The 13,683-nt window shown below is 43.4% G+C and overlaps 1 protein-coding gene across 4 annotated transcripts in view; it reads left to right on the top strand.

Annotated features, from left to right (window-relative positions):
• LOC144683554 (receptor-type tyrosine-protein phosphatase R-like) overlaps positions 1–13,683 on the top strand; it is a 110,698-nt gene that overhangs the window by 27,478 nt on the left and 69,537 nt on the right. The window lies entirely within an intron of this gene.

The following is a 13,683-nucleotide window of genomic DNA, read 5'->3' on the forward strand; positions in this document are numbered from 1 at the left end:
TCAGCGAGTGGCTGGGGGGGAGGTGGACATGTAAAAGAGGACAGGTGGCTAGCCCGCCACCTTCAAGCCCGCCTCATGATATGCTAGGTGGGCAGATGCTAAAATCGGTAGCCTGCCTGCCGTATTTAAATTAATAATTAAAGGTCAATTAGGCTTGTTAGCAAACCTATTGACCAGAATAATACGCTGCCCATGCCATAATATGGTTGGCATGGGGAGGCTGGCAAGAGTGGGCAGGCCATTTTTAAGGCCTACATGAAAAAATGCTGGAAGGGAGCACCTCAATTGGTGGGGGGGGGGGGCTGCCCTACGCTCATTGGTGTCGCCTCCCTCCTAGATGGCACACCACCCCCTCCTCCCTTCTGCATCGCCTGCCCTAGCAAATCTGGCCCCCAACCTTCTGTCCCTCCTCTCTGGGCTCCAAGACCCCTCCCAATCCTAAAATGCTGGGACTTACCTTTCTGGGGCAGCCATGGTGTTCTTTGTCCTTCTCCTGTAGTCCCAAGGGTGTGCCTACACCTGGTGCTGCCAGGACTGCTGGAGCTACCAGCCAATCAGGTTGGCTGACAGCTGCTGCGGGCGGGACTTCCTCCCATTGAGGGGCAGAAGTCCCACTGTTAATTTAGCCAGCCTGCAGCATACTGTGGGAGCAGATCGGCTTCCAGCTACCTTTCCTTCTAGGGGGGTGGCAAGCAATCTGTCTCTCCCCCACCCTGTAATATGCAGCTCCCTTTAAGTAGTCAGCTCTGTTTAGCATCAGTGGAACCTGTAAACTGGGCCCCTACCCAGGAGACAAGAGGGCTGTATTAATGTGCTAAGATGCATTCGGGAACAGGGATCATTGGTACAGATGTAAAAAAGCAGGGAAACTGTGGGTAACAGACTTGTGCCAGAGATTCCTTGATCTTTTATGACAAATATTTGCTTTTTGCCCCGATTCCACCTGCATGTGAGTACAAATCCTCTTATCCTTCTATCCCTGAACCGCACCTCCCGCAATTTTTTTTTTAACATTAGAGAACGCTGCTTATTTATTCCCGGTTGTTCAACTGCCCCATTAAGAGGCTGCAACAAATAATATGGTGCCGCAACACTTAGGCCAGGATTTTGGCCTTGTCGGGTGGGCGGGCCTGGGAGCGATCATGAAGCTGACTGCCGCCTGCAATGGTGCCCTGACATCGATTTCACGCTGACTCAGCACTGCTGGGGTGGGGGCAGGAGGAGGGCAAGCGCGCAGGTACGTGCATGCACACGAGTGCGTGCAATGAAAGCTCCCTGAGGCTCAAAGCTGCCTCAGGGAGCTGGAGATTTAAAAAATCAGAAATAAAAAAACTTTGCTGTGCTAAAAACACGCCCCCATAAGGTTGGACGGGCAGCGCAAAATTTCATTCAATTAGAACTTTAATGGCCTCAATAGGCCTGTTCATTGTCGGCGCGCGTGCTGCCTACTCCTGTGCGCGCTCGCCAACCAAAATATTGCGTGAGTGCGCGATGACGTTGGGACGCTCGCCCAACATCAATACATGTCATTTTATGCTTGAGCGGGTTGGGCCCGCCCACTCAGCAGAAATTTCTGCCCTTAATTTCCCTCAGTCTCTGAGGAGCACTATTTGCACTGGGACTCTGTCCTGCACACATAAGCATCTTGCCACAAAGGAAAGGAGAATGGGTTGAGGATCACAGAGCACACATGTAGGCCTGGAATTTCAACTGGCCAGAATTTTTGCAACACTTACAGCAGAAACATGACAATAAAAAAAAATCAAGGTCATGAAGTCTACACAATTATTTCATCAGTTAAGACAGTTTCAGCTGTCAGTACTCATCAATTTGAATCTTCCTTTGCATTTGGCAACAAGCTTTAACTGTCTTATGGCTTTCTCGTGAAAGCAGCATATTCACCCTAACCCGCCTGTCATGAAACTGATGGGATCACGATTGTACCCTTTATTAAAATCAGATGAGATATGAAAGTGGTGCTTGAGGTTTCCTGTCAGGCAGGTTTGGTTAAAATTACTCCCAAATACCTAATTGAAATGCATTAAATTGTCTTTAAATTGAACCCTATTTGGTGCTCATTCCATAAAGCAGCCCAGAGTCAGAAAATCTTCAGTGCTTCTCTATTTATCACATTACATCTTGGAAAATTAACAATATTACAAGGCAACATCATTGAATGCTATAATTGACAAGTTTAGTCAAAGCATTACTGAAACAGTACTTGTGAACAAGAGGTTTTACACTGAACCCTTGGCTCTTTCTTTATGCTGCTGCTCATCAATATCATCCAGTGGGGGGCAAGCTTCTATACTGATGATGCGCAGCTTTATCTGTCAGCCTCCTACATTGATCCCAAGGCTGTTTCTACACTCTACAATTTCCTGGTTGAAATTAAGGCGTGAATGAGTCAAACTTTCCTACATCTTAAAGTCATCAAAAGCAAAACCTTTTCTTTGACATGACTGGCACCTACAATCCTTTGGTTTTAACTTCATCAATCTCCCTCCTTACCACTGCCTCAGGTTAAATATGGAGGTGTGGAACTTTGATGTAATGCTTGATCATCTGAAAAATTTTCTTCCCCCACATCATTTCAGTTACTAAGACAGTTTTTCCATATTCCCCATGCCAAATGCTTCCATCTCCATCTCCGTCCCCAGCCAGAATTTAATCCACAAATTGATGATAGAGAAATTATCCTCAAATCATTGGAAATATTCAGTAGGTCAGGCAGCACCTGTGGATAAAGCACTATAGTTAATGTTTCAGATCATTGACCTGGCCAGTTCTGACAATAGGTTATTGACCTGAAATTTTAACCCTTGTTTGTCTCTCCAGAGGTGCTGCCAGGCTTGCTGCCAATTTCCAGCATTTTCTGTACTCATTTTAGATTTCCAGCATCCACAACACTTTGTCCTCAAATAGTCTTCTAGCCAGTCTCCACCCTCACTCAAAATGCTATAGCTCCTCTTCTGATCCATCCAAAGGTCCACTCTCCAATCACTTCTGTCTATCATCTGCCCACTCTGTGACAAATTGACATTAAGAACCTTAACCCTTCAAATCCTTCAAAACTTCACTCTACTTACCTCAGCTTCTCTTCCACTACATTCTTGACTGCTCAGCTGTGGCCTACACCTAAGGCTAGATTTTCCCCTAAGAGATAGGAAATGGGAGGCAGGTTTGATTGGGGGGTTTCCAGGGGGTCGGGAGTGTTGGGGTGTGGTCGGGGTGGGGGGGTAGTTTGGGGGCGGTAGCCTGGGGGTGGGAGGTATAGTATAGTTACTTGGGAGTTAGAACTGATTTTAATCCTTCTTATTTTTCCTTGGTAACTATTTTCCCAAGCGAGTTGGAACCATCCAAATTCTCTGACTTTAAATCAGAGCTTCGGAGAGTTCGATACACAGGATAATTGTCCAACAGAAGTTTAAACTTCCCGGACAATTCTTGTGAAGTTCTTGCATGGGGTCTCCTGAAGGGTCACCCAGCACATCTTCTGAGATACCTCCGGGGTACAACCCTCCCTCTCTCCCTTTGAGAACTGAAGGCCTGGGCTTATATCTATGCCTCCTTTGAGTAAACAGCTGCTAAAAATTTTAATAGGCATTTCAAATATTCATTTTAAAAGTGTGGGTTTTCAAAAGCTATAAAATCACAATGCAGCATTTCATCAAACACAGTTATTAACCAATCAAACAGGAAAAGATGTCAGATCACCACTTAAGGGAAAATACCATGAAGTGTAGCTCAATTAAAAAGGATGATTAGTTTTTCTATTACAAAATAGTCTTTTGAAATGTATACTTAGAGTACAAATATGTGGTGGATGTAACATAAATTATATTAGTTGATGCATTTTTCTGTAAGCACTGATCAATGGCAACAGCTAAGACTAGTCTGTTGGGACAATGGGAAAGTCTCCAGCAGAATGGAACTGGCCAGGGCTGAATGCAAGTTGACATTCTGAGAATTATGTTTGCAGTTTGGATTAACGAAAAGTCTATCGTTTTGGAAATGTTGGCCATGATAATTCATTTCCAGAGAATGAGTGAGAGTTGATCAAGTTCATATGACACATAGGCCATTGGAAGAAGTTGGATCCATAAGCCAAAGGCCACTTCCCATTGTTTACTTACATATTTTGTAAATAAACCACAGATTTAATTTGATAAATAATTAGATAACAGTGAAAGAAAAAGGGAAATGATTTTTATATAACAAAAATGTAATCCTGAAGCAGAAAGTGTCCAAAATCTCAGCAAAAGTCTTTGACTTTCATTTTTATTGTTATCGTTGACCATTCTGCAGATCAAAGTCATTTCTCTTTCAGTGAAAGGTGTTGTGAAGGTGAAAAGTGTTATGGCATTGATTGGTCAGACTATTCCAGCAGCAGCTTAGTCTAGCATCATATCATGTTCAGATTACAAAGCCTGTTATTGTTTGTTAGCTTCCAACACAACCTTTCCAGAGGAATAGAGATGAACTGGGGAAGTAATTTCTGTGGAACAAATAAAGATGTTAAAAATATTTGGAAAACTTCCCAGTGATACCCAAAATAATAATTCTAAAATCATTTGCAATTTAAGAGTCAATATGGACACCAGTTGTATATATGCAGCAGAATACATCTATAAGCATGGAGTGCAGACATCATTGATCTCAAATAATGAAGTGATTAAATTGGAACCACACAAAGAATACCTTAAGATAATTGTCACTTGATTCTGGGAGCTCCTGCCCACATTGCCTGGAAGTTCCAGTCGGCATAGGAATGGGCCCTCAATAGGCTCCTTAATTACATCTCATTAACGGCAATTGGCTACCTACTGCTTGACAATCTGTCCCCGAGCCAACCTCTTTCAAAAATGGCTTCAAGTTGGGGTTGTGGCAGAGGACCAGCACGGAGACTAGTGGTGCCAAAATGGGCACCCAACTCCTTTTGATCCAGACTCCACCTCTTTTTCAAAAATCAGCCCATGGGGTCAGCTAATGCATCCATCTCTTCCTCTTCACAAACTCTCTGGCACCCTCCACTACCTATCTGCTGTCACATTGTAAGACTGGCATCCAGTCTCAGAAGAGCTACAATTTCCTCTAGTTAAATCTTGGGCAGGCAGAAGTCATTGGCTTGATCCCAGCACACACTCTATTGCCTTGATACTGATTCCATCTTCTTCCCTGACAATCATCTCAGGCTGAACCAGCCTGTTCATGACCTACATGTCCAAATCAACCCCAAGATGAACCCACAAACCCATATACCTATTTCCAAATTTGTAACATCTCTCCCCCAGTTTCAATTCAATTCCTTTGTCAATGAAACCCTTAATTTTGTCTGATTTACTTTCAGATTCAATTCTTTCAATGCTCCAAGGGCCAACCTGTAATATCAACCCTCTTTGTAAACTTCAACTCATCCAAATCCCCACTGCATTTTCTAGCAGAAACTCATATAGGCCCATCACCCTTATCCTCACTCAATTAAATTGGTTCCCAGTTCCCCAAAGTTTCCATTTTCATGTTTAAATCCCTCTATGGCCTCAGCACTCCCAACATTTGTAACTACCTCCAGCATTACAGTCCTTCCCCACCAAACTCTCCATATCCCTGACTGCAACCTCTTGTGCATCACCCCCCCTCCCTTCATCCCACCATTAGCACTTGATCTTCAGCCACCTAGACCCCCATACTCTTGGATCTATCCTTAAATTCCTCCACTTCCAAACTTCCTTAAACGTCCTTCATAAAAGCCACCTCTTTGACCAAGTCTTTGGTCACCCCTCCTACTATTATTTTTGGCTCAGTGTGCAATTTTTCCTTACACCTCTATGAATTACCTTAACATTATTTGAGCACTTGGCTAAAATAATCTATCCCCTGAAGAAGCCACATTTTAAAAGCATCCAAAGGTCTGCTGCATATGCTAGGAACTTGAGAAACTTACTTTTGACCATTTCTAGCATTAAGAAAAGAACAATTCTGCTGCCCACTTTCTCATAACATGAAAAAAGTCATTTGAGGAGTAAAGCTCTGAGCATGTGTCCAGCTATGCATGTAGAGTGTCCTTTTTTGATGAGTACAGTGAACAGGCAATATCATTCAGGTTTGACAACTGTGCTCTACATTTGAAGACCAGAAGCGGTAGTATAATAGACATCAAATGCAACGACAGTGGCTGACGAAAGTGAAGAAAGGTTTAATTAGAACAGACAGTATTTTGGTTGGGGTGGCGCATTGGTTAGTGCTGCTGTCTCACAGCTCCAGGGAGCTGGGCTCAATCCTGACCTCGGGTACCTGTCTGTGTGGAGTTTGCATGTTCTCCCCATATCTGTGTGGGTTTCCTCCCACCTTCCAAAGGTGCGTTGGCTAGGTTGATTGGCTAGAGTAAATTGCCCCTCAGTGTGTGTGTGTGTGAGCATGTGCCCTGTGATACATTGGCATCCGGTCCTGGGTGTACCCTGCCTAGCGCCCATTGTCTGTCAGGATAGGCTCTGACTCCCTGCCACCCTGCATTGGATGAAGCGGTTCTGGAAAAGTGAGTGAGTATTTTGATTGTCAAAGTATATTTTGGTTTCATACTTCAATACATTTGACAAACTTCAGATTGCTTTATGTTTGCTCAAGAATCATATTCAACTAGAATTGTTTTGTTTTCATTTTTCCTCTTGTAATATTCAGAGCTAACATTTTATTGATTATTCTCCTTATCTAAATGAAAACAGGTTTATGTTTTGCAATTTGACTAAATAATTTAGTTCTGACTGTGTTAAATGCTTCACCATTATACTTCACCAATTCATCATTCATTGCACAAGTCTCCGCAAAAGCAAATTTGAATATGTTTTTTGTGACAAATTATATATTTTTCTCTATCTTGCAATGTTATTTTTCAACTTTATTTTACTTGATTTCATACATTCCCTAAATATTCTTGATCTTAAAGCATATTAGATATGCCAAACTCTTTGTAGGTATACACAATTAGCCAGTTTTAACAATATAATATTCAAAGGGAATTCATCAAGACACTTAGGATCAAAATAGTTAATAATACCTATTGACCTGTTTTAATAATCACACATTCTTTTTATCTAATTTCTCATGTTTAATTTAAAATTACTCGTTTATCCTGCTCCCCACCCCCACAGAATTATTTTATTGACGTCTTTTACCAATTCAGAAGTTAGTCAGTAGACTCCAGTTTTGTTTAGTGTCATTCCTGATTAACATCTGATATATTTATTTTTCTAGTTCCTGTGACAGTTATATCTCCATTGTGGTCTGCCGCGTAGAGCTGGCCATTTTCAAGCGTGGGCGATGCAGATTCTCATAAAAATGTGGTTCAGTTGCTGGTGCTGTGAACACTGGGCCTCTGGCTCCTGCAACAAACAGGCAAATGCTGCTCCAGATGTGCTGTGATCTTTGACTTCTGCACATGAACTACAGAATAGCTCTGTTGTTTTGCCTTCTTAATATTTATCTCATTTCCATCAGAAAATTGATACACAATTCTAAATATACTTTATAGTCAGCTACAATGAGATTTTTCAAAAGCTCTATACATACCTATCTGGACTGCAGCAACAACTTGCATTTATATAGAGGCTTTAATTTGGTAAAGCATTCCAAAGTGCTTCACATGAGCATTGTGAAACAAGATTTGACATCGAGCCATAGGAAATGTTATGACAAGTGAGTTAAATTTTAAGGAGTGTCTTAAAGAAGTAGAAGGAGGTAGAGAGGCAGTGAAGTTTCGGAAAGGAATTTTAGAGTTTACTGCACTGTACTGTACTGAAGGTACAGCCAACAATGGTGGAGCATTGGCTCCAAATCAGGGATGCCTAAAAGGCCAGAATCAAAGGAGCACAGAGATCTCATAAGGTTGCAGGATTGAGGAAGTTACAGACATAAGGACCCAGAAGGAAAAAACGGTTCGGACCAGTACTCGTATTTCGCTGTTTTTACTGGTGTTCCATTTTAAGGTATACAAGACCAGTTCGGAACAATATTCTTATTTCCCAGTTTTTACTGATGTTCCATTTTAAGGTATACAAGACCAGTTCGGAACAATATTCTTATTTCCCAGTTTTTACTGATGTTCCATTTTAAGGTATACAAGACCAGTTTGGACCAGTATTCTTATTTCCCGGGCCTGAATCTTCTGGTCGGTGTGCGGGGGCTGGCCCCGCTCGCCAATGTGTAAAATGACCTCCATGACCTTGCCCCTTCCCAGAATAAAAAAAACAGTAAAAAATTGATGGGGGGAGAATTTTCTCCCCATCAGGCGGGCTGAGCGGGAGCGGGCGTAGGTGGGGCAGGCAGCCGATCGCCAACTGTGATCGGTTGTGAGCCACCATTTTACATGGGTGGGCCAATTAACGCCCACCCAGCATGACGCGCACCTGGAAGCGCTACCTGTGCAGGCGGGGGTAGGTGGGAGAGTTGGGGCCTGCGCCAAGTCATGGACAGTGTCCCATGAGCTGGGACATGTCAATGAATTTTAATAAACATTTTTATGACATTTATAAACCCTTCATGAAACCTCATCCCGCCTGTGGATGGGGTTCCATGAAAAATGCGAAGGCCGCCTGGGCTTGTCGCCTGCCCGACAATCTCAAGGTTGGACGGGCAGCCTTGTTAATCATTTCAATTACAATTTAAATAGCCTTGTTAGGCCTTTGACAGTTCGGCGGGCGCACAGCCAACTCTGGTGCATGCCCGCCGAACTGAAAATCGGAATGATGCACGGTGACATCGGGACGCACCAATGTCACTGCGTGGGCATTTTATGCCCACCCCTGCACACCAACCAGAAGATTCAGGCCTTGGGATTTTTATGTTTATCTGAAAGGAAAGCCAGGGCCTTGGTTTACTATTTCATTTGCAAAATGGCACCTCTGACAGTGCAACACTCCCTCAGTATGACAGCACAACTGCACTGGAGTATGAGCTGAAATCCTGTGCACAAGTCCCTAATGTGGCTCTTGAACTCACAAGCTTCTGAATGAGAGGTGAGGCTGTTACCACTGAACCACAGTTGACACCTTTTATTTTGTTTAGTATAAAAATACTTAGGGCAGAATCATCTCAGAATTGCACTAAGTGTGGTAGTGGGGATGAAATAAGACTTTTTAACCGCCAGCCGCAATGATGGCTTTTCGTGCCATATTGTCCACTTACTGCCTCATTAATTATGCAGCCATAGGAAGCACACTTCCTCACTGGCAGCCGGCCTCTGAATCACCCACCATACCGTTACCTCACTGTTTCTTCACTCCGGGTGTCAAATCTAAACTGCAGCCGCCCACGCAGTTCTCAAAGCTTGCAGCCCAGGACTACTCCAGTGAAGACATGGCCCTGAAAGCCAAGAAGAGTTCAGTGACCCGTCACTGGAATGCCTGTTGGAGGCCCTCTGTGATGTCTTCCACCGCCGCTCTGGCAGCAGGACTTCCAGTACTCGCACCGCTCCGGCTTGGGAGCCGGTGGCAGAGGTGGTCAGTGCCAACGCTGCACTGAAAAGCTTGGCCATCCAGTGCAAAACGAGGATGAATGATCTCATCCATGCTGCCAGGGTAAAGCAACCATCTCAGCACTCTAAAATCACACACTCACAGGCTATCACACATTCGTTGGCATCACACTCACAGCCAACTAAAGGACATCACCACTCACTCTCTCACACACGCCCTCACATCTCCATCTGGCCTCACCTCCCATGGAGACTGCCTCCTCAGCCCTTACCATCTTTAGGCTCCTTGCAGAGTTCAACATGTGCCCCCGACACAACCTGGGATACCCCCGCTTCCTCAGCACAGCATTTGCCCTGAAGACTCTTCCCTTGCCGAAGACAACTTCACCCCCTTCCCCACGGAAGCCTTAGCCCTGTAGCCGTTGAAAAGCCACCTCCATCTTATGACTAGTCTGGTAGGTGGAGATCTGCTCATGCGCCCCCCCTAAAAGCGATGTGGGGTTGCCCGCGAAGCCTAGTGCTGATGAATGCAAGCGCTGCCTGAAGCAAGGTAGGCAACCAAACCCTGAAGTCCCGGGCGAATTGCAGCTCGTCAGGTACATGTTTCTTATGTATATTTGTGAAACACGTCGGCGTGATTGCATGTCGACATGCCTGGATGATCCAGCGTGGGGAATGGTTCCAGTGAGCAGGGCTTATAATGAGATGCTAGAGTATTGAAATTAGGTTCGCGACATGTGACAGTGGGAAACGCGGCCCTGCCATTGAAGTATGGAGCACTGATTTTTGGTCTTCCCATCATATTGTCTGCTCACACTGTCAAACACACCCACTGCCAACGAGAGCAGAAAATTCTGGCCTAAGTCATTTTAGATTGGTTGAGTCTGGTTTGTACCAACCTGCCATTAGAACGTCACTTCATGAAGTGGAGGACTAAGTCCCTCAGCTTCTTAGATTTAGTCCAGCTCTTGCAAAACATGGTGGGAAAGTTTCCTGTTTGCTTATTTCTTGTGATTCATAAATAGATTCAACAAGACTGGTGGGGTAGATTTTATGGAGGCCACTTCAGCAGGAAAAGTGGCTTGCGGGGTGACTGAATTAGGTGGGATACAAAATCTCGATTTCCCAACGATGGGTTGAGATGTAGAGGTAAAGGCAGTGGCATGTTTGTGGCGTTCCAAGATTCATGCTGGTGTGATGGGTTCATACTTGTAATACGTTTGCATGCCAGGAATACTCATTAGCGTAAAACTTTGTTTTAATTATGTCCTACCTTCAAGATAAAGTCAGCGGCGCATGAGAGTCTCGTAGTACCTGGATCATATTCGTTTAAAGGCGGCGTGCACCAGTCAGCTTTGTGCAGTTGTGTCTGAGGTCAGCAGGTTTCCTTGTTTAACTCTACCAGACAAAGGAGAGGAGCAGGACAATGGTAGCTTGCATGGAGACTCTGGACAGGCAAAGTTGAGTGAGTAGTGGGGGCAATGGGGATGGAGTGGAGTCAGGGGCACTGAAGAGTGGAAGAGGGATGCAGTGAAGACAGAGAGTGGGGTTGGGAGCATGGAGGAGTGAGGCAGGAAGAATGTGGCATCCTGGTTGTGCTGGAGGGGAGAGGTTGGTGGGAACAGTCAGTCAAGGTAAGGAAATGAGGGGATAAAGCACACTGCAAATGTGTGTCCATCTCAGGGACACATGGTATTGGCTGATAGAGTCCTTACAGGGCTTTGACTTCAGCTACAACATTTCAGTTATCCCCGCTGAGAGTGATCTTAGACAGTATGCTTTACAATGCAAAGAAAGAAGGGCCAGCTGAGCATGCAAGTTTAGTCATGTCCCACAGAGTGATGAGCACAACACTGGACACCAACATGAACATTCAATAAAGAGTGAACAAAAAACACAACATTGTTCCTTCCACAATAAAGGAAATGTCCTTAATTCCACTGTAACTATCAATGCATGCCAACCACAGGATGTGCCAGTACATTTAGCCCTGTGACTAATCTAAACAAATAACAATGGTGCGCATTTCAATGAAGTGAAACCAATGTAATGTGAAATATTTACAAGTGAAATTTACTTTTGAAAAACACCCATGTCACTGTTAGGACTTGTGAATCCCAGTTGCACACTTGTTGTGGGGTGGCCAAGTTGATACTATTGATAGAGTTGATTAGCAGACACTTCTTAGGTAGAAAACATTATGTTTATTTATAAAAGTACTCAGCTGCTACACTTGTGTGCTTTCACTTCAAACCCTATCTCCATACTATTGACTACAGACTACTGACTACAGAGGTAGCCCATGCTACTCCTCTATTGGTTACACAAGATCATGTGATCTTCCTTTATAACATTCTTCGTAAAAGTATACTACATATTAGATAAAACCATAATTATCACATCCCTCCCCCTTTACTAAGAAATACATTTTATATTTACAAGGAAAATTTTCTCAAGATGGTGAAATATTTACATTGGTGAGTAATTTACAAATTCAGTCTTTCCGGGGGGTTTCCTAAGGTGTGTAGAATATCTCGGCTCTATAACCTCAGATGCTTTGTTAGGAACCTCCTTTTCTGGAGTTGTCTGAAAGTACAAAGTAAATGACAAGCTGTTAAACTTAGCTGCTTTTATAAAAGATGCAGTTTAACAGCTGCAAACATGAGAATGTAGTTTATTCATTTACTATTGTTCATTATTTATAAAGAACTGTAAATTATAATACTAATCACCATTCTATATTTTAGTAGAATAGTCTGTGTACTGGTGGACATCATTCTGCTAATTTGATAGATTACAATTATCAATATATATCTAATATATAAATCTGTAGCCATGAGGATGGATTGGAGAGGTTGGGACTGCTTTCCTTGGAGGAAAGAAGGAGACTTGATAGAGATATTCAAGATCCTGGGGGCTATGGACAGGGTAAATAGCAAGAAACTGTTTCCACTCAAGAGAGCCCAACAACTGGAAGGCACAGATTTAAGATAATTGGCAAAAGGAGTAATAATGATGTGAGGAAAATGTTTTTCACCCAAAAGGTGGTTGGAGTTTGGAACGAACTTCCTGAGAGGGTGGAGGAGGCAGGTTCAATCGAGATGTTCAAAAAGGAATTGGACGGCTATCTGTAAAGAAAGAATGTGCAGGGTTACGGGGATAAGGCAAGAGAGTGGGACTAGGTAGAATGCTCTTTTAGAGAACCAGTGCAGATTCGATGAGCCGAATAGCCTCCTTCTGCACTGCAAAGATTCTGTGATTCTGAGTTATTATTATAGTATTAGAATCTTGTGCTAATTAAAATGATCTTTTATTACAATTATTCTTCAGTTACAATTGTTTGACAAGAATTACATTCATACCATTAAGTATACATTGCAGATTGTGAATACGAGTGAACATTATTGAGGTGTGCCCCCTGCGTGCCTTGGAAGATGCTGATCTGGTGCTATCCTGATGTCACACAGCCCGACCGTGAATGTGACACCTGGATCCCATATTTGGGCAATGCATGCGCAGGTAGCCTCTTCATTGTCCACTCAAGAAAAAACAAGTGTGAAACTGGGCCCTGTAATGCGGTTATTTAAAGGGACAGGCACTCAAACTGCAGGTACAGAAAATGCTTGGAATTTCTTTTGAGCTAAGTGCCTGGAAGGTTTCTGGAGTTCTCTTGCGGTGAGCTCCTGGATTTGCTGCAGAGGGTTACTGCATGCTCACAGGAAGGGCGGTGGAATTGCTAACCTGTCAACATAAAGATTGCAAGAGGAATGGGGCCAGCAGTGGCAGTACCTCCGGATCTGCAACAGTAGGGAGACGGAGAGGGGCTGTGGAGAGGACAAGTCCTGCCCCATGCTCTTTGCCAAGTTGATCAACGTAAATAATCAATTATTTTTCATCTTTGCCTCTAGTAGGATTCCATATTAATAATGCTGCAGATATTAAACATTAAGTGCACAAGCCTCCTGGCAAATAAAAGGCAGCTCACTATCCCTGAGACATGGGTTTGATCCCTAAATGAATATTGCCAAGGTGAAATCTGTAAATGCAGAATTTGGTTGCTGTCTACTGCACAACACAGTCTATCTAACATGTAGACGAGGAAAAGTGCCAATTTTCCAAAAGGAGCATTCAAGTTAAAAGCATTTCCACACACCAGACAAATTTAGAATGCATCAGGATAATAAAAAAAAGACTTGTACTGTTATAGTGCCTTT

The sequence above is a fragment of the Cetorhinus maximus genome, chromosome 8, assembly GCF_964194155.1.
Source record: "Cetorhinus maximus chromosome 8, sCetMax3.hap1.1, whole genome shotgun sequence".
NCBI classification, from domain to species: domain Eukaryota; kingdom Metazoa; phylum Chordata; class Chondrichthyes; order Lamniformes; family Cetorhinidae; genus Cetorhinus; species Cetorhinus maximus.